The sequence below is a fragment of the Hirundo rustica genome, chromosome 1 (genome assembly GCF_015227805.2).
Source record: "Hirundo rustica isolate bHirRus1 chromosome 1, bHirRus1.pri.v3, whole genome shotgun sequence".
Taxonomy (NCBI): domain Eukaryota; kingdom Metazoa; phylum Chordata; class Aves; order Passeriformes; family Hirundinidae; genus Hirundo; species Hirundo rustica.
The window spans coordinates 131,986,896-132,005,646 of record NC_053450.1 but is presented as its reverse complement, the minus strand read 5'-3'; positions in this window follow the sequence as shown (position 1 = coordinate 132,005,646).

Sequence of the window (18,751 nt, the reverse complement as noted above, 5' to 3'; positions counted from 1 at the left end):
AAAGATACTCAGTGTTCATCTATATTCATAGTATCTTGCACCTTCTCTCATCAGCCAGTTTTGTTCCCTTATTTCTAATGGGGCCAGGGTCATTAATGAAAACAATAAATGTGCTGGGTCACTACAGGATCCTGTCTCACAAGAATGCTCTGGGTAAGCTCTCTCTTTTTTTTTCCAGACTCAATTTTTCTCCTGCTTTGCTTTCATCCTTAATTCCCTGAGGAATGCCAACAGCTGCTTCCTCCAGTCCACCAGTTGCCCTTGCTTTTTGTGAGTGGAGCCGGCCAGAGGACATCAGTCTTAGCTGAGGTTCTCTTCCAGAGCTAGGTATCAGAGACAACACAAAGACTCTGATTTAGCTCCCACATGTTTCATATTTTTAGTTCAAGTGAAAGAACGAGTGCTTGTTCCTAGCACACCTTTTTATTTGCCATATCTTACTTTTGTTATTATATGATACAAGTGTTTTTTTCTTTCTCACAGTCACAAGCATAGGCTTCATATAAAGATTGACCTTTACTTCATTACTGACAATAAGCAAGCTCTGAAAGTGTATTTTTTAAGCTCATAGATATCCACAGGGGCTTCATACAAAAATAGACTGTGGCTCTGGAAATTACACAGGAAGAATGAAAAATGTAACTCAAAGTGTTCTGATTTCCCTTGCTAATCACCACGGGGAGGAACCCCTCTCATGTCTTCTGGATAGAAAATCAAAGACAATTCTTCACTTTGTATGTGAGAAGGTCATAAAAGCTGATTAACCCAGTCTGAAAGCTCTAAAATATTCAGGAAAAAAATTAAGACTGGGTAGTAGACTTCACAAAGCACTTCAAAATGGAAAATATAATTATATTTTTGTAAATGCCCATTTTGACAAAACTAATTTCTGGTTGAGAAAAAAAGAAAAGCCCAGAACTCTGGAAATGTTCTGAGTTTTATAATTCCAGAATGGCATACCTTGACTCTCTACTTGAAAACTGTTTTTAAAATGATTTTTAAAAACATGTTTATTGTAAATATTGACTATTTATTTTGACAGTTTTTACAGCTTATCTCAATTTAGGAAAAACTGGTTTACAAACAAGTCCAGTTTCCAGTGTTGCTGATAGGTCTTGTTTATCTATAAATACATACCAAATCTTTCTTGTTTGTGAGAGGAACCTACTGAGTATTTTTTTTTTTTTTTTTGGTCTCATACCATCAGATGCCTTTTGGGCATCAGTCCACTCAAAAGCCATTTTCTGAAGCATTTCTGAGGTCTGGACATCAAGGCTGCCTTAGGCAGTCGTAGGGGCTGAGGCTGGAGGTAGTTCCAGCTGCTACTGATCTTTGGAGCTCATGGTGTCCCACTGGCTTTACATCTTCTACCAAAGGAGCCAGCTCTTCAAATCTCTTGCCATAATTGCACCCATAAGCACTTCTAACCTGCTTCCACAAGAAGTATTCACTGGAGACTGGCAGTAAGGACAGAAAGATCTGAATTTATGACGAAACTGAGGACATTTTAGCACGCACTTGCTCTTCTAACGCAGTTACGTAAAGACAGGGCCTGAACTGTGGATATAAAACAGCAATATATAAAAGCATAACTTCATCTGCTCCTCTGTATGGAGCTTCAGAGTTCTTGGTGAAAAGCACTAAGTCACTGCCTGTTGCCCCTCTGACGAGTGAAAATTGTGTGCAGTCACACTTGGGGGGATTAAATTAAAAATTTGACGTGCCAGAAGCTTCTACACAGCTAGTAGAAAATAGGCTGTTAGCAGAAAGGACAAGCTGGGGATTATAAAGTCAGTCAAAAGTAAAAGTGGTTTAAATGGAACTAAAATTATAGGTGCATCAATGTATCAGCATTCATAAAAAGCAAGTGCTCCTTTCTGAGACTGGTGCTTCCACAGGGACACACTTTGTTACAATGCTATGCTGAATTTAGTGCTGGTCTGCTTTACTGCAGTGCTAGGAACATACATCCTGTTGCTTACTCTGAATTAAAACAGATATTTTGTCTCAGTAATGTTTAATAGGTCCAAACTTTTTAACAGAGAAATGAAGATCTGAAACACAAATTGTTTTGTGTTACCAGAAAGGGAAATTAGGGACTTGCAGTATTGTTTGTTTTAATTTTTTCATGCGGTCAAAACCTATATCTAAAAATGTACATTCATTGAAACACAGTTTTGAAACTGTGAACTCCTTGTTGGATTTCTATAGCCTACAGCACGTAGGAAATCAGATTAGATTATCAAGAAGTCCCTTTTGAGCTGAGGAAGTCTTTAAACTGCCAGCATTGCTGTACAGTGCCACCTAATGATGCAGAGTGGTTCTCATGAGATCCGTTCTCGAGGCTGTCATGGCAGCGGGAATGTCTGCAAGACACCACAACCAATACTTTATGGATTCTACACATAACTTTAAAACACGTGTGTCTGCTAAAATGTGTAAGAACGTGGGCGTTTTTACTCAATACCATTCAGGAATACCAGAAAAACATATGTGCAAAAGGAAAACTTAAGTATTTACGAAGTGCAGTCCAAACTATCAGTGCTTTACTGACCTGCTGCATGCTTGCAACGCTATATAAGATCTTTGGCAGCAAGGAAAACAGAAAACACTCTTTAAGACATAGAGCACGTTTTAGCTTACAGAAACAAAGGCTTAGAACAGAATATTAGCAGGGATACACTGTCTGCGGGGGGAAAAAAGCAGATGTTTTGTAACATTTCTCTGAGATACTGAAATTAGCTGTATTCAGAGACAGATGCTCTCCATTAAAAATGTGTCAGCCATTTGGAATTCCCTCATTATCTTTGCTGGGAAATGTGTCACAGCATCTAAGAGACTACCTCCAGGCTGTAGCAGATAACCAGGATATTTTTCAGATATTTTCATTTGGTGTGGCACAGAATCAATTATCAGTACTACCATCACCTAAGGAGACGGGCTTCAAAACTTTTTGGGGAAAATTTTGTTCCCTACCTCGTTTCCTCTGGGTTCTATAATTTTGTTGACCACAAGTGAATACTTTTACCTCCAAATTGGTCTTCCTCCAAGGTTTATGCTGTACTGAAATTCATGAGGAACTGGGAATGCATCCTCTAGAAAAATGTCTGGGAGTGTTTTCAAGGTTTTTGCAGTGTTCAGTTGTTCAAACCTCTTTCTTCTCACAAAGTCTAAGGAGCAGCTACTGTGACTGCTCTTGAATTGGCTGGCTTCTGTCACTACACTATTTGTTAGCATTTTTTATTTTCTGATTCATGTGTGCTTTTTGATATGAAGGATCCGGTGTTGTTGCTGGACTCAGGGAGGCAGATCCTTCTGTACATGACAACCATATTGGGGACCCTTGAACTGGTTTCCAAAACCCAGGTGTATCTGCACAATACAGCAGCAGCACCCATCAGCAGGAGCTGCCCTGAGGTCAGAATTGTGCAGCTTTGTACTGGGGCCACTTCCAGAGCACCTTCCTTAGCAGTGGTTGGTCTGGTTCCAGCATGACCTGTGGGCCCCGTGTGTCAATCCATGCAGACAGTGACACCGCGTTAGCATTTTGTTGTATTAGACACCACCTTGAAAACCTTTGAGAGCAAAATATTGTCTGCCAGCTAGTCATCTGATCAAATGGAACTGTTAAACTGTCAAGTTACAAGGAAAATAAGGTGGTAAATCAAGAGGTCAAATGTGTTTGTCAGAAAAAAACCCCACAGTTGAAACAATGTCTTTCTTTACAGGGTAAATAACTCAGCTGGAATTGTGTCAGTAGCAGACTTTTATGCATTTGGACCTAAAAGGAGCTGCTGGCAATGCAGCAAAGGGATCTGAATTGAACAATCACAAAAACAGATGCACAGAGAGCAGTTTGTTACAGAGTTTGATGTTGAACTGAAAGACTGCCTCAAGTGAGGCTCCACAAAGGTCCCAACTGGAATCACAACTGGTTGATATTTTCATCAGCAGCTTGGATAATGGAATGAAAAACATACTTTGTAAAGAATTCATCTTGCACTAAGTTCTAAGGAGGGTTTGGAAAACAGGCTCAAAACTGATATGACATGTCTCAAAAACAGTTAAGTTCAGTGAGGATATATGTGAAGTACTGTGCTGAGAAAAACAATACTAATGAAAATCAGCAACTGTTAGAATCAGTTCCATGGATCTATACCATCCTCTGAAGCCAGAAAAAATTTGTCCAAGTAGTTATACAGTTGGCTATGTGCTGCCCGTGTTGAAACAGGCTGATGCTTGAATTATTTGATACACATGAATATAACTTTTTTTTCCTCTAGAAGGAAACAACAATAAAATGCTCAGTCTCTGTGAAGAATGAGGCCATAGCCAGTGTTTTTTGACAGTTCAGCCAGTTCAGTGGTTTGTTAGTTCATTTTTGACAGAATCTATGTGAGAATCACACAAGCCAACCATCTCATTTGGTGTTTTTTTGGTTTTTTTGGTTGTTGGTTTTTTTTTTTTTTTTTTCTGTAATTAGAATAGAATAAAATAATTAATGTTGGAAAAGATCTCCAAGACCTTTGAGTTCCACCTTTGATCAAACACCACCATGCCAATTAAACCACAACACAAAATAATTTCTTGAACTCTTCTGGGAATGGTGACCCCACCGCTTCCCTGGAGAGCCGGTTTCAATGCTTGACAAGCCTTTCCATTAAGAAATTCCTCCTGATGTCCAATCTGAACCTTCCCTTTAGACCATATCCTCTTGTCCTGTCAAGAGCTGCCTGGGAAAAGAGACTCATCCCTATGCTGCTACAGCCTCTTTTCAGGTAGATGTGAAGAGTGATAAGGTCTTCTCTGAGCCCCCAGACCAAACAACTCCAGCTCTCTAGATGCCCCCATTTGACTCATTCTCTAGACTCTTCACCAACTTCGTCTCCATTCTCTGGACACACTCTAGCACCTCAATGTCCTTCTTGAAGTGAGAGTCCAAAACTGGACACAGCACTGGAGGTGCAGCCTCACCATAGCTGACTACAGAGGGTGATCAATTCCCTAGTCCATCTGGCCACACTGTTTTTGATACAGGCCCAGGTGACCCTGGCCACCTAGGCACACTTGTGTTCAGCCACTGTCAGCCAGCATCTCCAGGTCCTTTTCTGCTGGGCCTCTTTCCAGACACTGCCCCCAGCCTGCAGTGCTCCATGGGGTTGTTGTGACCCAGGAACACCTTGCCTTGTTGAACCTCGGCCCATTGATCCAGATCCTTCTGCAGGTCATTCCTACCCTCCAGCAGATCAATGCTCCCACACAGCTTGGTGTCATCTGCAAACTGACTGAGGGTGCTCTCAGTCCCTTTGTCGTGTTCACCAATGAAGATATTCAGTAGGACTGGCCCCAATACCGAGCCATGGGGAGCCCCATTAGTGATCCACCACCAAATGGATGTAACTCCATTCACCACCACCTTCTGGGTCTGGACATCCTGACAGTTTTTAACCCAGACTGCACTTGTCCAAGCCACGGGCTGCCAGCTTCTCCAGGGGAATGCTGTGTGAGACTGTATGGAAGGCTTTACTGAATTACACGTAGATTACATACACAGGCAATTTTTATTCTCTTTATCACACTGATAAGTGCTGCAAAGAAAATAAAAAGGAAGAGAAAGAATTTTTTTAAAAAAATTAATTTTTCACAGTCTTCTTTCCTGTGATTTTTTTTTTCTGTCACTGTTCTTTGATGTCCAGGCCTCATGGAAAGTGATTATGTAAATGCCAAAGTTCATTACTCAGCAGTATTGATCATTAATAGGTTCTTAACTTCTTAACTGTGTCAGTTATTTCTTGCAGTGGTTAGTGAGCTGAACTTGTTACTTCTTAAGTATCAGAAGCTGTGCTGCCCAAGTGATCAGCATTTCCACAGGCACAGAACCTACTGGGAACGCTAGGTTTACACAAACTCAGCTATATACAAGTAGAATTGAAGATTTCAGAGCCTGCAGTGATTTCACCTCCTGGGAATCACAATGTGGGTACTTCTGGCTGAACTAGAAAACACATGAGAATTTGGCTTATCTGACCTAATTTGGATATGCACCCTCGGGTGAAGAGCACTGCACACTATACTTCAGTGAGACCAGTCTGGTTTTTTTGATTTAAAGGAATTCCAAGATAGGTAGTTCAGACACGGAAATCAAAGCTGGCTGGAGATGAATCCTACCCAGGCAGACCTGGGTTATCTGTAAAAGAATCAGAACTCAACTGGAATTTTCAGGTTAAACAGTAAAATATTTAGTCATAAATGGAGAACATTTTTAATGATTTAGAATCATTAATTGTGGTTCCCACACGTAAACTTACGTCACTACAAAGATATTATTACAGCCACTGCACCATTTTGGTGGGCAATATCTAAATTGATGCTTTCATACATGTTGTGCTGGGTGGAATTGTTAGGAAACCCTAGTCTTTATTGTGATTATATGCAAAATATAACTATAGTGCAACTTCAAAATTTTAACACTTGCTACAGGGCTATTTGAAATAGTAATGCCCTAAGGTAGTGATTAAGTTTAGTACAACAAATCATTGTACATGAGAGGTTCGTTTATTTTCACGCATTCCTTTTTCAAAAATGTGTTCTCTTTTCCAGGTTTTCATTAAGGTAATAGACACAATACTGGGAATATTTCACAATAATTTCAGACATTTGGGTAAACATTTTAATTACCTGTTATAATGAAATTGAATGGAAGGGATAAGTAGCTGGAAATAGAAAGATTTGATATAGAAGCCAACATAGTGGAAAGAACAATATTTCTGTGCTCAGATAATTACTGTATTGCTCATATAAGTAGCCCTTTCCTAAAATATGTATCAAATGCAAATAGTTGCCTCCCTGTTGTAATTGATGAGCTTTTGATGCATTGATGAAAAGTGCAAAGCCTTTCTAGTATTTATTCTAGCCAAAAAGTCTCGAGACATCACCTTGATTTACAAACAATGAAATTTCAAAAATGACTAAAAATTTCTATGACTAAACCTTAAGACCTACAGGATACAGTAGCTCCAAAAGCTCCAATGTTCTCTGTATGGAAAGTGAAATGAAGAAAATATTCCATTTGATTTCACAAAAACTTTAAAACCACAATAGCTTTAATGACTGCGATTCAGTGACCCTCTTAAGGGTCATATTTTACATTAGTCACTTCTCAATTCACTTGGTATTATCTTGATTTGTATTAGTATTATCATCTTGATTTTAATTTTGATGTAGCCAAATTACTCTGCTGGTATAAGCTAAATAATAGTTCTGTTGATAAATTAAAATCTGGTGTGTTTTCCAATGTTTTGTCTTACCTTCCCCTCCTTCTGTACTTGCTTTTGAAGAGAAAATGCCTATACAACCTTTTTATATATTCATTTTTATTTGAATGGCAGCCAGTCATCATGAAGATTGACACTGTTTCAAGAAACTGACTGTGGTTAATAATTTGGAAATTATTTTTAAGAGAAGTGGAAAGGCCAGATAAACTTAATTTTCTTTGGCATATTGTGTTTTTTTCCACTGGCATATCAATGCTTCTAATCATTAAATTGTTCATGCTTTTCATTCCTCTGTAATTACCATTTTCAAAATTAGATGTTAATAAATAGGGTGCAGCAAAAATGTTATTGCTACTTTTTTGTTGCATCAGAGGATGTAAACTCAAGGAGAAGGAACTCTAGTGGGGCTGTGTCATTTTGTGTGATAGAAGTGGCAAGTGTAATTTCTTTTAGCAACTTTTCTGGTAGAAGATCATTCTGAAAGGAATAAAAGTATTGTCCTTCATATAAACAAGCTATTGTTTGAATCAAATCATCCAACATCTTTACTATAAATACAATGCAATAGAGTGGCATCCAATTTAACCAACTATTACAACTAAATGGTGTTCATTTTGGAAATCACATTGCTGCAGCACAGCTTACTGATTCAAGTTTAATTACTTTAATTAATAGATTTAAATTTGGAAACATTCAAAGTGAGCACTGAATCCTTTGAGATTTTTGTCAGTTTGCTTCATGAATCCTAGTTATTCAAAGCTCATTGAGACCAAACTTGAGTTATTTGTAATTGCTTTTTCCAAGTTCTGGGAGCTATGGAAGTGTCAACTGTAATTACACTCAGCTCAAGAGTGTGGAGTAGAAGGATATGACAAAGCTACCTTTGCCCTGGAAACGTGACTGATCTCAGCAGACAGAATCTGTATTCTTGTTTGCAACCATTTGAAGTAGGACCAGCTATTCTCTCCATTCTGGGGTCTGATCAACGTGTTACCAGCACCATGAAATAAATGTCCTGAAACCAATTGCAAAGAGAAAAATTTAATGGGACGGCAGCAGGTCTAAAATAATATCATTAAGATCACCACTGTTACATACTTATTAATTTGGCTACACAAAGCAAAAATTATTAAAATGATCTTTACTGGAGTCCTCTCATTTGTGTTTCCTTTGGGTAAAGACAGGATGCAATGTCAAGGTTCAAATGTTTCTGCAATATTTTTGGCTCCCTCCAGAAGGTATAAAAAGCTCGTTATATGTTCAGAAATATTGGAAGTGGATTAACTAAAAAAACCAAATATATTGTGTACATCTTCATATACAATAAATGTCTCTGGAGACTGCACTCCTTGCAAAGTTCAAAAAGAGTGAAAAAACAGCAGTAAAATTTCTCCAGCTACAAAGTGGACAGTGAGTGTAGACATCATTTAATAAGTTTGTCTGCACAGTTTGAGACTGTGAGGAAGGCACCAGGAAGGTTATTTCTGTTGTTTTTTTGACACAGATAGGAAAGACCTTACGCAAAGTACATTTTTCGGAAATTTTCCCTCAGCACAGAGAAAATAATGCAGTTTGATAAACCCGTTATTTTTGAACTATGAGTTGTCAGGCTTTTTTAGTTCAATATTTGTTTCAAAGTCTGTTTCATATTCTACTTCCCTTCTAATTTCAGATTAGCAAACAGGTTGTTGATTTGCACATACAGAGTTTGTTCTCCGCATAGCCATGTGCTTAGAGGGCACACAGGTAAAATGGAACCTTACACAGCAACACATGGTCACAGCTGTCCTTGCAGAATTTTACCTCTATCATGAAAGCCACTTGCATCATATAGTTTATATTACAGTTAAGACATTTTCGTAGCTTTCCTGTCCCAGACTGGGAGAAGTTGGCATCTATCTTATGATGTGAAGTGGCTGATATGCTTACAGCAATGTTATGATCTTCCAGTATGTTTAGACACTGTCTGCTCACCCTCAGGAGGTTGTAATTATCAAAATGGAGAAAGGCCTGCAGCAATGCATCTCACCAGAAACAACCTCAAAAACAATGCACAGAAGAAACAGGCAGAAGCCTCACTGAAAAAGGCACCACTCAGATACCAGATCACAAAGTAAAAACAATAGAGAAAAGGCACAGGTATAAAAAGATAAAGCTAGCAGCTTCTGTAGCCTGCCTAGATTTAAAACTTATTCCCAAAAATTAAAATGGAACCAATCTTAGACATGACAGCAATTGAAGTCTGCATTTTTCCTGCCTGCATGCAACTTGTTGACCATCTAGAAAAAACTGTTAGGTTGTTTTCCTGGTCCTTTACAAAACGTTATTCATGTGGGTTGTATCTCATAGTCTGAAATAATTTCTGAATTTTGAGGTTTTTTTCTTCAGGTTTTTGTGATATTTAGTAATCAAGCAAATTTCAACCAAGAACACTGAAAAGGTGACAATAGTTAACAAATAGAAATAAAGATAAGAAAAAAAGATAATGAAGTCTACAGCCAAAATCCAGATGTTTTTCTGTATATTATGCTTTTCTATATATTATTACTGTGATTCAAATTAATCTGTTACTAACAAATTGAGAAACAAGGGAAATGGTTAAATGTAGAGCATGAAGATTTTTTTTAAATTGACAAGAAAAGCTTTTTCTAGTAGAATGGTGGTGTAGTTATACATGTATGTAGTTGTAACTGCAGGTGTTTCCATGGGATTTCTTTCATTTTTATCTGTTCCCTCCCAATTCCAGATTTTGTAAGATTCTCACAGAAACATATATTTAATATTTCTGTCTGAGAACCACATCTTTTCTATGTAAGCAGAAAAATAAGGAAGACTTAGCACAATTTCCATATAATGTACCAAACAAAAAGGATTATTAGCTTACTCCTGTTCTTCTGTTGGGCCAGTATAAATTCCAGGCAAAGATCTTACACAAATATCTAAGGCATAAAAGATCTGAAACTAATAGACACTTGAAAGCATAGTGGAGACTTGGATTCATCTTTATATTCTTTTTCTTTCCAAAATTGAGCAAAAATGTGATATTTCCATGTGAAATGAAAAATAATTCATTCAACACCACATCTTCTTCTTTTTTTTTTTAATAGTTTCTGGGTTATGCAAGAAAACAAAACATGCATTTATTAGCTCTGCACTGTTATATAACACAGGAAGGATCCGAACTTCATCAGTTTAAAGGCATTAAGTTTGGAAGCAGGAACATAAACCATTTAAGATGTCTATTCTGAGCCAGAACGCGGCTGAAGATCTGTGGCACTAGGATTACTACTCTAAGAGCAGCTCCCAGCCCCCTGTGCAGAGGAGTCACAAAGACAAGCCCAGAAAAGACCCAGTTTCAATATGGGCGATCAGCAGCAGGGATTCAAAGAGATGGAGTTGGCCAAGCTGGAGTGGAATGGTTGCAATTTAAATACAGAGCAGCCACCATGTGCCAGCTGCCTACCAAGGTCTGGCATGATAAAGGAACCCGTTTGTATTGCCCTAGGCTCATTATTGTCTATGGCAATAGTCATGGGGATCGCTGCTTCTCTTCACTGACACATGAAGACAACCCTGTGGTCCCCTAATTAGAATAATAATTATCCAAAGGTAGGCAGGATAGATTTAGGCCAAGTTATGTTCTTATATTTTTTTCTTTCCTTTCCCCCTTACCTTTTTTCTTTTTTTCCTGGGCATTTTTTCTTGAGTTGAAGGGGAGATTTAAAGGTAAAACTAATGAAGACTGCTCATAAAATGTTGTTGAAAAACCCTCCTGTAAATAAAAGACAACACAGGTAAATACTCAAAAATTTTTGGCAAAATTTGAACACAGGGCAATTAGCCTATCCAAAGGAGGGCAAAGGAGATAGTAAAGGGTAAAGGGTCTGAAGGAGAAGCCATAAGATGAGCACCTGGGGTCACTTGGTCTTTTTAGACTGGAAAAGACCAAAGGGAGACCTCATTCTAGTCTACAGCTTCCTCATGGAGGGAAGAGGAGGGGCAGACACTGATCTCTTTACTCTGATGACCAGCGACAGGGCCAGAGAGAAGTTGTGTTGCACCTGAAGTTATTTCAGGGTGGTTTAGGTTGGAGGTTTAAAAAGGGTTCTTCACTCACAGGGTGTTTGGGCGCTGGATCAGGCTCCTCAGGGAAGCATTCACAGCACCAAGCCTGGCAGAGTTCAAAAAACATTTGGACAACATTGTCAGGCACTCAGTGTGCATTATTGTGTATAGTCCTGTGCAAGGCCAGGAGGTGTGCTCGATGATCCTTGTGGGTCCCTTGCAAATTATCTTATTCTGTGATCCTGTGATCCTATAATTAAGGTCAGAACCTTTGGCAAAAAAAAAAAAAAAAAGTCAAAGTAGCTTGGGGATGAGATTATTTACTCAATGTCTAAGAGATGACAGGTCAGATGGCACTAAGTCCCCAAAAGAGGAATGGAAAGCAGGACACCACTGCAGGAAGTCAAAGAGGTGGCATGTTATTAAAGCAATCAGTTTGATATTTTTCAAATGAGAAATAGTAAGTTTATTCCAAAATGAAAAAAAATTGCAAGACATTGCTGTTTGGAAAAAAAAAAAAAAAAAAAAAAAAAAAAAAAAAAAAAAAAAAGTGCTAGCCTTAAGTTTCAAGTTTGGGTAAGGACTACACTTCTGAAAATCTTCCTAGAGAAAGAAACAAAAAATTATCTGTAAGAAGTTTTTCATGCAGATGTTGAAACAGATATTAGAAAACCTGGCAGGTCTTATAAAATTTATAAGAGAAGCTGAGGCCACAAAAGGTGTGCAAGCAGTTTCCTGTAGTCGCAGAAAGTGCCAGAGCTTCAGAGCAATTTTTTTTTTTTTTTTTTTGAATCAACTTCTACTCAAACTACATTTAGATACAGAGCTTAAGGACTTCCTAACATTGCTGATGGCAGGAGTCAGGGGAAGCACCTAACTCTTCTAAACACAAAAGAAATACTTGCACAAGGTCTTCTTGAGGAGATGCAATTTATCTCCACACAGGTTTATTTAAAACATAGGCAGCTTTTACTACCAGGTATAATTTCCATTTGCTAAAGCAGCAGCTCAAATGGGGAACCTGAAGAAGCTATCAGCTGCCATGGAAGAACTGTAAATAAGACCAAGGTCAGGAGCCTTATTAATGAAAAATAAAAGGCTTCTTTTGGGCATGGAAACATAGAAAGCAAAAGTCCTTTCGAACATACTTGCAATGTGACAGTTCGTGTACAAAACAACAGGCACTATGCTGAAAGCACAAGTGATCACCACACCACTCTGGTTTTGAGGAATGCTGCAAAATTATGGGGCAGAAAAATAATACTGACAGGAAATAATTTTATTTCTCTACCTGTGTGTGTCAACACATGTGTTTGAATGCACTGGTACAGTATGTGTGCAGCTACTCATGGAACCTGTTTAAGTACTCATATTGGTGATACTTGATTTCACATGGTAAATGAGGCTGGACATATTGTTGCAAATAGATATCAGAGGACACAGCTCTATGCTCCTTCCTATTTGGCTGTTATAACTCATCACCAAAAGAAATTATTATGCTGCAGCTTGACCACATCTTTCTTTTTATGTCCTAGTAGCAAACTGGATTATTATCAAATTAAGCCATTTCAATCAAAGTACATCAGTTGCCATTTCTTGATCTTTAAGATGCAATATTTTAGTAAAAATTATCTTGCTTAAATTTCTATTTTATTGCATGCTTTATGACTTAATCTGTCATTCTTAATTATAAAAATGTAAGGGTATTTTGAAACAGTTGTAATTAGCAATAAAGAGTTGGAAAAGCATTAGAAGTATTAGAACATCCTAGTAATTATCTTATTATTACCAAGTAATAATAAGATGGAAGCAAAAAGCCTGAAAAAGGACAAGATTCTCTCAAAAATATCTTGAAACTGAGGAAATAATATCAGAAAGGAAACTGACTGTTATATTACTGAAAACAGAGGGCCCTGAAAATGACACTTGACAAACTTCTTATGCCCCAATGCTTCCAATGAATATAAATCCATTTTCATGAGTCAATAATTAATGGTTAGATAGTAAAGGTTTTAATAATGCAAAAATCCAAGAGGAGTAATTGCATTTTTTTATTCATAGTGAAAGAGCAGTGTGAGTCATAGAAATAATCTCTGGATGTCTGTAATCCAACCCCCCACTTAAAGAGAAACTACTGAAAACTAGATCAAGACAACTGTGGGTTTCTGTACTTACTGTTAATAATAATTTGTTCTGTCCCCTTAATTTTTCCAGTACCATAGCAGAAAATATCATGTCAAAGATGAGATGAGCTAAAGCTCTACAAGACACAATAGACATAAAATGGAAATGGATTTGTTGATTTGGTCAAGTGCCTTAAACACATGTACAGCTCTTACCAAAGAAGCAAATCTGTTCCTATCTCAATGCAAAATTTCCAGATATAGGATTTGATTTGTAATGAAAAAATATAGCATTTGATTTGTAATGAAAATTGTCTTTAATAATTAATTATCTTCAATCTTTCACTAAGGAAAGATAGGTCAAGATTAGCCGTATTAATCAGTACCATTACATGTGCAATTGCTCAGAATACATCTAATTGCATTCTTATTTGAAGAGCACATATTTTGAGATAGAAGCTCTTCTGGACAAAATTCTGAGGGCTATGATGGAAAGTACCGGCATTTGTTTGATTAGTATTATCCATTCTCTCTTATTCTTATGGCATAGTGAAGCTAGAATTACTGGCATCACTATTCAAATCAGTTTAGACTTGTTTTTATGGAACCATGTCTGAATTTTTTTTCCAGAAAAGGTTTTCTGGTTCTGCTATGAACCCATTCAAACTCAGATCATATACCTGTGTCATGCTCTGCATATCCTAGCCTCTTATGTCAAGAAAAGAGCTTTTGCCTTGTTCATTTCTGTTGGAAAATTCACATACAAAGGCACATTTCTTCCAAAATAGAACATCATAACATCCCAGCTGCATCCCTGTGTCTTAGTCTCTTTTTTTTAAAAATGTGATTCATCATTAATTTAAATAGATGGTGTGAAGTCACATAAAATTGATTAAATTATATTGAATTCTACTTCAGCTATATGATATTATTAGGGAATTTCAGCTTCCCTAAATTCAGTGATTTTATGCTTGTGCACTCTGAAAAACAACCCCTCTGAACAAATCACTAAGGGTTTTTGTCATTGTTGTTGTTGTTTATTTTTTTTTTTATTTATATCCAGTGCAGAGATATATAGTCATTATATATTTTTTTTAAAAAAAAAATTTGCTAAAATGCAAAGAAGTAAAATGAAGGCTGGAAGAACTCTGAAATAAAAAAGCCTCCTAGCTATACTGTAAAGAGAACTGTCAGCTTCACAAAGCATATGAAATCAATCCTACAAGATGGAAGTAAATGTTTTTAAATGAGCAACTGAATCAGGAAAAATATGGTCCCTTTCATTACCATAAAGAACAGAGGTAATTCTCACATTAAGTTGGTGTTAACCCATTCCCACTACAGTTTGTATTTCTGCTGACTTATTAGACATTAACTGCCAACTATTGCTTAAATTCTGTCACATTCTAGAAGCTCTGCTATCTTCACATTAATTTTATCCCCTCTTCAAAAAAACAAGATTTCCAGGAAACTCTAGACTCAAGAGTGATACTTAGATCAGATGAGTCAGAAATTAAGTATTAATTATTAGTCATGAATATTTAATATAAGTGCATTTTAAACAATTTTAATGAGTGAATTCATTAAAGTGTATCCATGAATTGACATTTTACTAATTGAAGGTCACATTTAACTACTGCTTTTAAAATTTATTTATTTCCTGATAAAAAAAGGATGGTCATCCAGCACAAATATTTCCTGTATTCTATAGCTTCCTAGGGTCAGCAGAAGGAAGTTTAGAATAGTGCATGCTGCTTACTAAAATTTTTTACTTGTTTTCTTCCTTTTTTACCATAAAGCAAAGCCACCAGCAAGTTAGCACTGCTATTTACAGAGGTACCTTTCAGTTTAAGCTTCTGAGGACTGGTTATACCTGAATATAAATATGTTAGAAGAACTAATGAAGAACTATGCAAATAGCAGATAATCTTTAATTAAAGCAGAATAAAAAAGAAAAGTAAAATTTTATTCAGTGTTCTCATGGTGTGATAGCAAAGAAATTTGATTATGTGAACTGTAAAGCAGTTTCAAAAACTCCTTAAATTTAAATATTTTCTCAATTCTCTTTCAGTTAGAAGGTGCATAAATGTTTTTTGGACAGTTTCGTGTTTTGAAATTCTTCCTCTTTTTTCAATAATCCAAAGCAGAAATATCACAAAAAATGGAGACGATAGAAAGACTTTTAACCTCAATTTTCCTAAAAATGTTTTTTATTCAAGGAAATGTGATTCTACTAAAAGTGGGGGTTTGTGTTTCTAGTTTGGGTTTGGGGTTTATTTTGGTTTTGTTTTTTTCCATGCAAGGGGGAAATATTTTCAGTCAGGAAACAGTTATGAAAAGATCTGATTAAACAAGATAATGTTTCTTGCAAGTCCATGAATTTTCCTTTGAAAATAAAAGACATTATAGGTCCATTTGCTGTGCAAATACTTCATTGTCTTTGAGTTAATGAGCTCCCTCTGGGATATTTAGCAGGCATAGTTCTGCTTTATGGGATACCTGGTAAATTTGACTTTACTCTTTATACCCAGTGTTACCAGCAATGATGGAAGGTGTAGATTAATGGAGGCATTGAGCAGTAGGATTGTGTTGCATGTCTGCATGGTTGTGCTGGTTTGGTGTGCCAGTTTCTCTTACACCAGGGGATTCTAACAATTTTGCATCAGAAGACAGCTGTTAACCCTTCAAATCTCCTCATTAACCTGTATGAACCCTGTTCAATCCTTTTCACTGAAGTCAAGACTATAATGCAAAGATGATCTCACAATTTGCCATTTACTTTCACTATGATCTACCAGTAAGCTGTGAAACAGAATATGCAAATCTCTGCCTACACAGGATTTAGGCAACAGGGTTGAGTCTCAGTCTCAGTTTGTCAAATTGATTGAATACTCAAAAAAAAAAAAAAAAAAAAAATCCACACCTATTTATTGAAACCAAAATGCAAATTTACTTTCCCACTTAGAACTCTTTGTTCTTGTTTTCAAAAAGTGGATGTCTATTTGCATAAATGTTTCCTAAATGGGTCATGAATATTCATGTGTGCATACGCCTCTATCTTGAAAGTTCTTGGGAGGCTGAAGGAGGAGGAAAAATGATTCAGCCTGAGACAAAATAAAATCATGTTGGTCTGATCATGAGTCACAATCTCACCAGACACAAACAGCCAAAATGGTGGTGGGAGCTTGTTTGGGAAGCTGATATTTCTTCTACGTCATTCATCACCTTCAGGAAAGTGACGCTTATCTGTAACCCTAAACAAAGATAACAGCAAATTTAAAGTAGTAAGCTACCCCTTCCCACAATTTTCTTGCTCCTTTCTTTATTAGTTTTATGGAAAAGTACTGAATATCCATAGCCAGCTTAAAGCTGGCCTTTCTCACACAGCTGTCAGCATGGCTTCCCCAGAAACCGACGGACTATCCCTGGGGATCCGCCACCAGTGTCGTGCCTGTTCACACGCTCAGCCCTGGGCAGTCGCGGGCGTGAGCAAGCCTTACCCTGGAAAGCACGTGACTGTACACATATCTGCGTGATCAGGTCCATCTGAAACACACAACTTCTTAGATTAGTGCACATCTGAGCTAATAATAGAATCCCAGAATGGCCTGGGACAGAAGGGACTTTAAGGACCATCCAGTTCCAACCTCCTTACCATGGGCAGGGACACCTTCCTCTAGACCAAATTGCTCAGAGTCCCATCCAACCTAGCTTAGAACAATTCCAGGGATGGGGCATCCACAGCTTCTCTGAGAAACATGTTTCTGTGCCTCACCACCCTCACAGGAAAGAATTTATTCCTAATACCTAATCTAAACCTACATTCTTTCATTTTGAACAAATTCTCCCTCATCCTCTCACTAAATGCTCTTGAAATCTGTAAAGTAGTTGAGTTTCAGTCTATTCATCTAATTCAATTTTCTTTGCCAGTTTATTTTCCACTGGCTTTGTGAGAATGTTAGAAAACCTTTTAAAAGTTATAAATAAAAAAGGGCTGATTTACCAACAGAATACTTACATATTCCAAAGTTTTCTTAATGAACATATTAGAATTGAAAAGAAGCAACTTCTGAAACAGACTATTTTCTTGAACTGCTGTGAATAAAAGAGGAAAACAAAACAAAACAAAAAAACATAAAAAAGAAAATTTGTGATTTATCTTTTTCCTTAAAATGAAGCTATGTGCCATTCCATGAACCTTCCCTAATTTCTCACAAGGAAAATTTGAAATCTATTTCTATACAAAACATTTCTCTAGGGAGAGTTTTGTACACTGAAGCTTATTGATCATGGATATCATGGTGGGGAAAGGAAGAAAGAGATACAAGAATTATACTTGTCTTAGCTGTTCTTGGCTTTCATATGTTCGCAAATTTAGCCTCAAACCGAAAAAAAAGAAGGAAATTGATCATAAAATTTTTGTTTTACTTCTTTCACACAAACAGCTCTAAAGGAAAGGATTCTTCTTAATTTTCTCCATGACTGACAAAATTTAGAAATTATTTTAATTTATCCTAAATCATTACTCTTTTCCTTTTCCAGCCCAATTAAAGAGAACCCATTTTTTCTTTCTTAGCATATTTGTCTTAGCTGATAGCCAGAGTCCTGCTATAGTCCCATAGGTTTTAGGAGAGAAGATTATCAAGAAGAACTGTAGCCAATGTTGGCATATCACCTTTCAGTTTATAAATAAAATTGGTTAAGAACAACTTTGTTTCCCTCTTTTTATGTAAAAGGTAGAAGGGTACTTTTGTTGTTCTTCTGTATTTTGCACAGTGCATAGGAAATTCCTCTATGACTTCAAAGACTCCAGAAATCTGGAAATACTTGAGGAAAAGACAAATAACTGTGTAGGGTTTGGCTAGTTAGGATTGTGCTCTGGAACAGCACATCTGAGCTACATGTGGCTTTCATTAGCTCATAAGCTGGACAGAGCATTTACTAGGATTGAAAGAGGCACAACTAAGCACAAGGGACTGTGCTACCCCCCAGGATTTAGAAGGACAGAGCAACATGTGGTCTTAAAGCTAACACTAAACTCTTACACAGCATTTTGCTTTTGCGCAGCTTCATGTGCTTTGCAAATGAGTTTTGGAGAAGTATCTCATTCTTTTGTAGCATTTTGATCCCAGCTTGTGATTAGGGGTTTAGAATATGCAGCTAGAGCAGAGAGAAGCTTCCTAAAATGGCCCAAATTCACTGTAGACGAGCAGAATTTACAAACCTAACAGACAATTCTGCATCTCTTCTGTGGAATGCTGGAGGAAAAGCCTGTGGCAGGATCCTTGG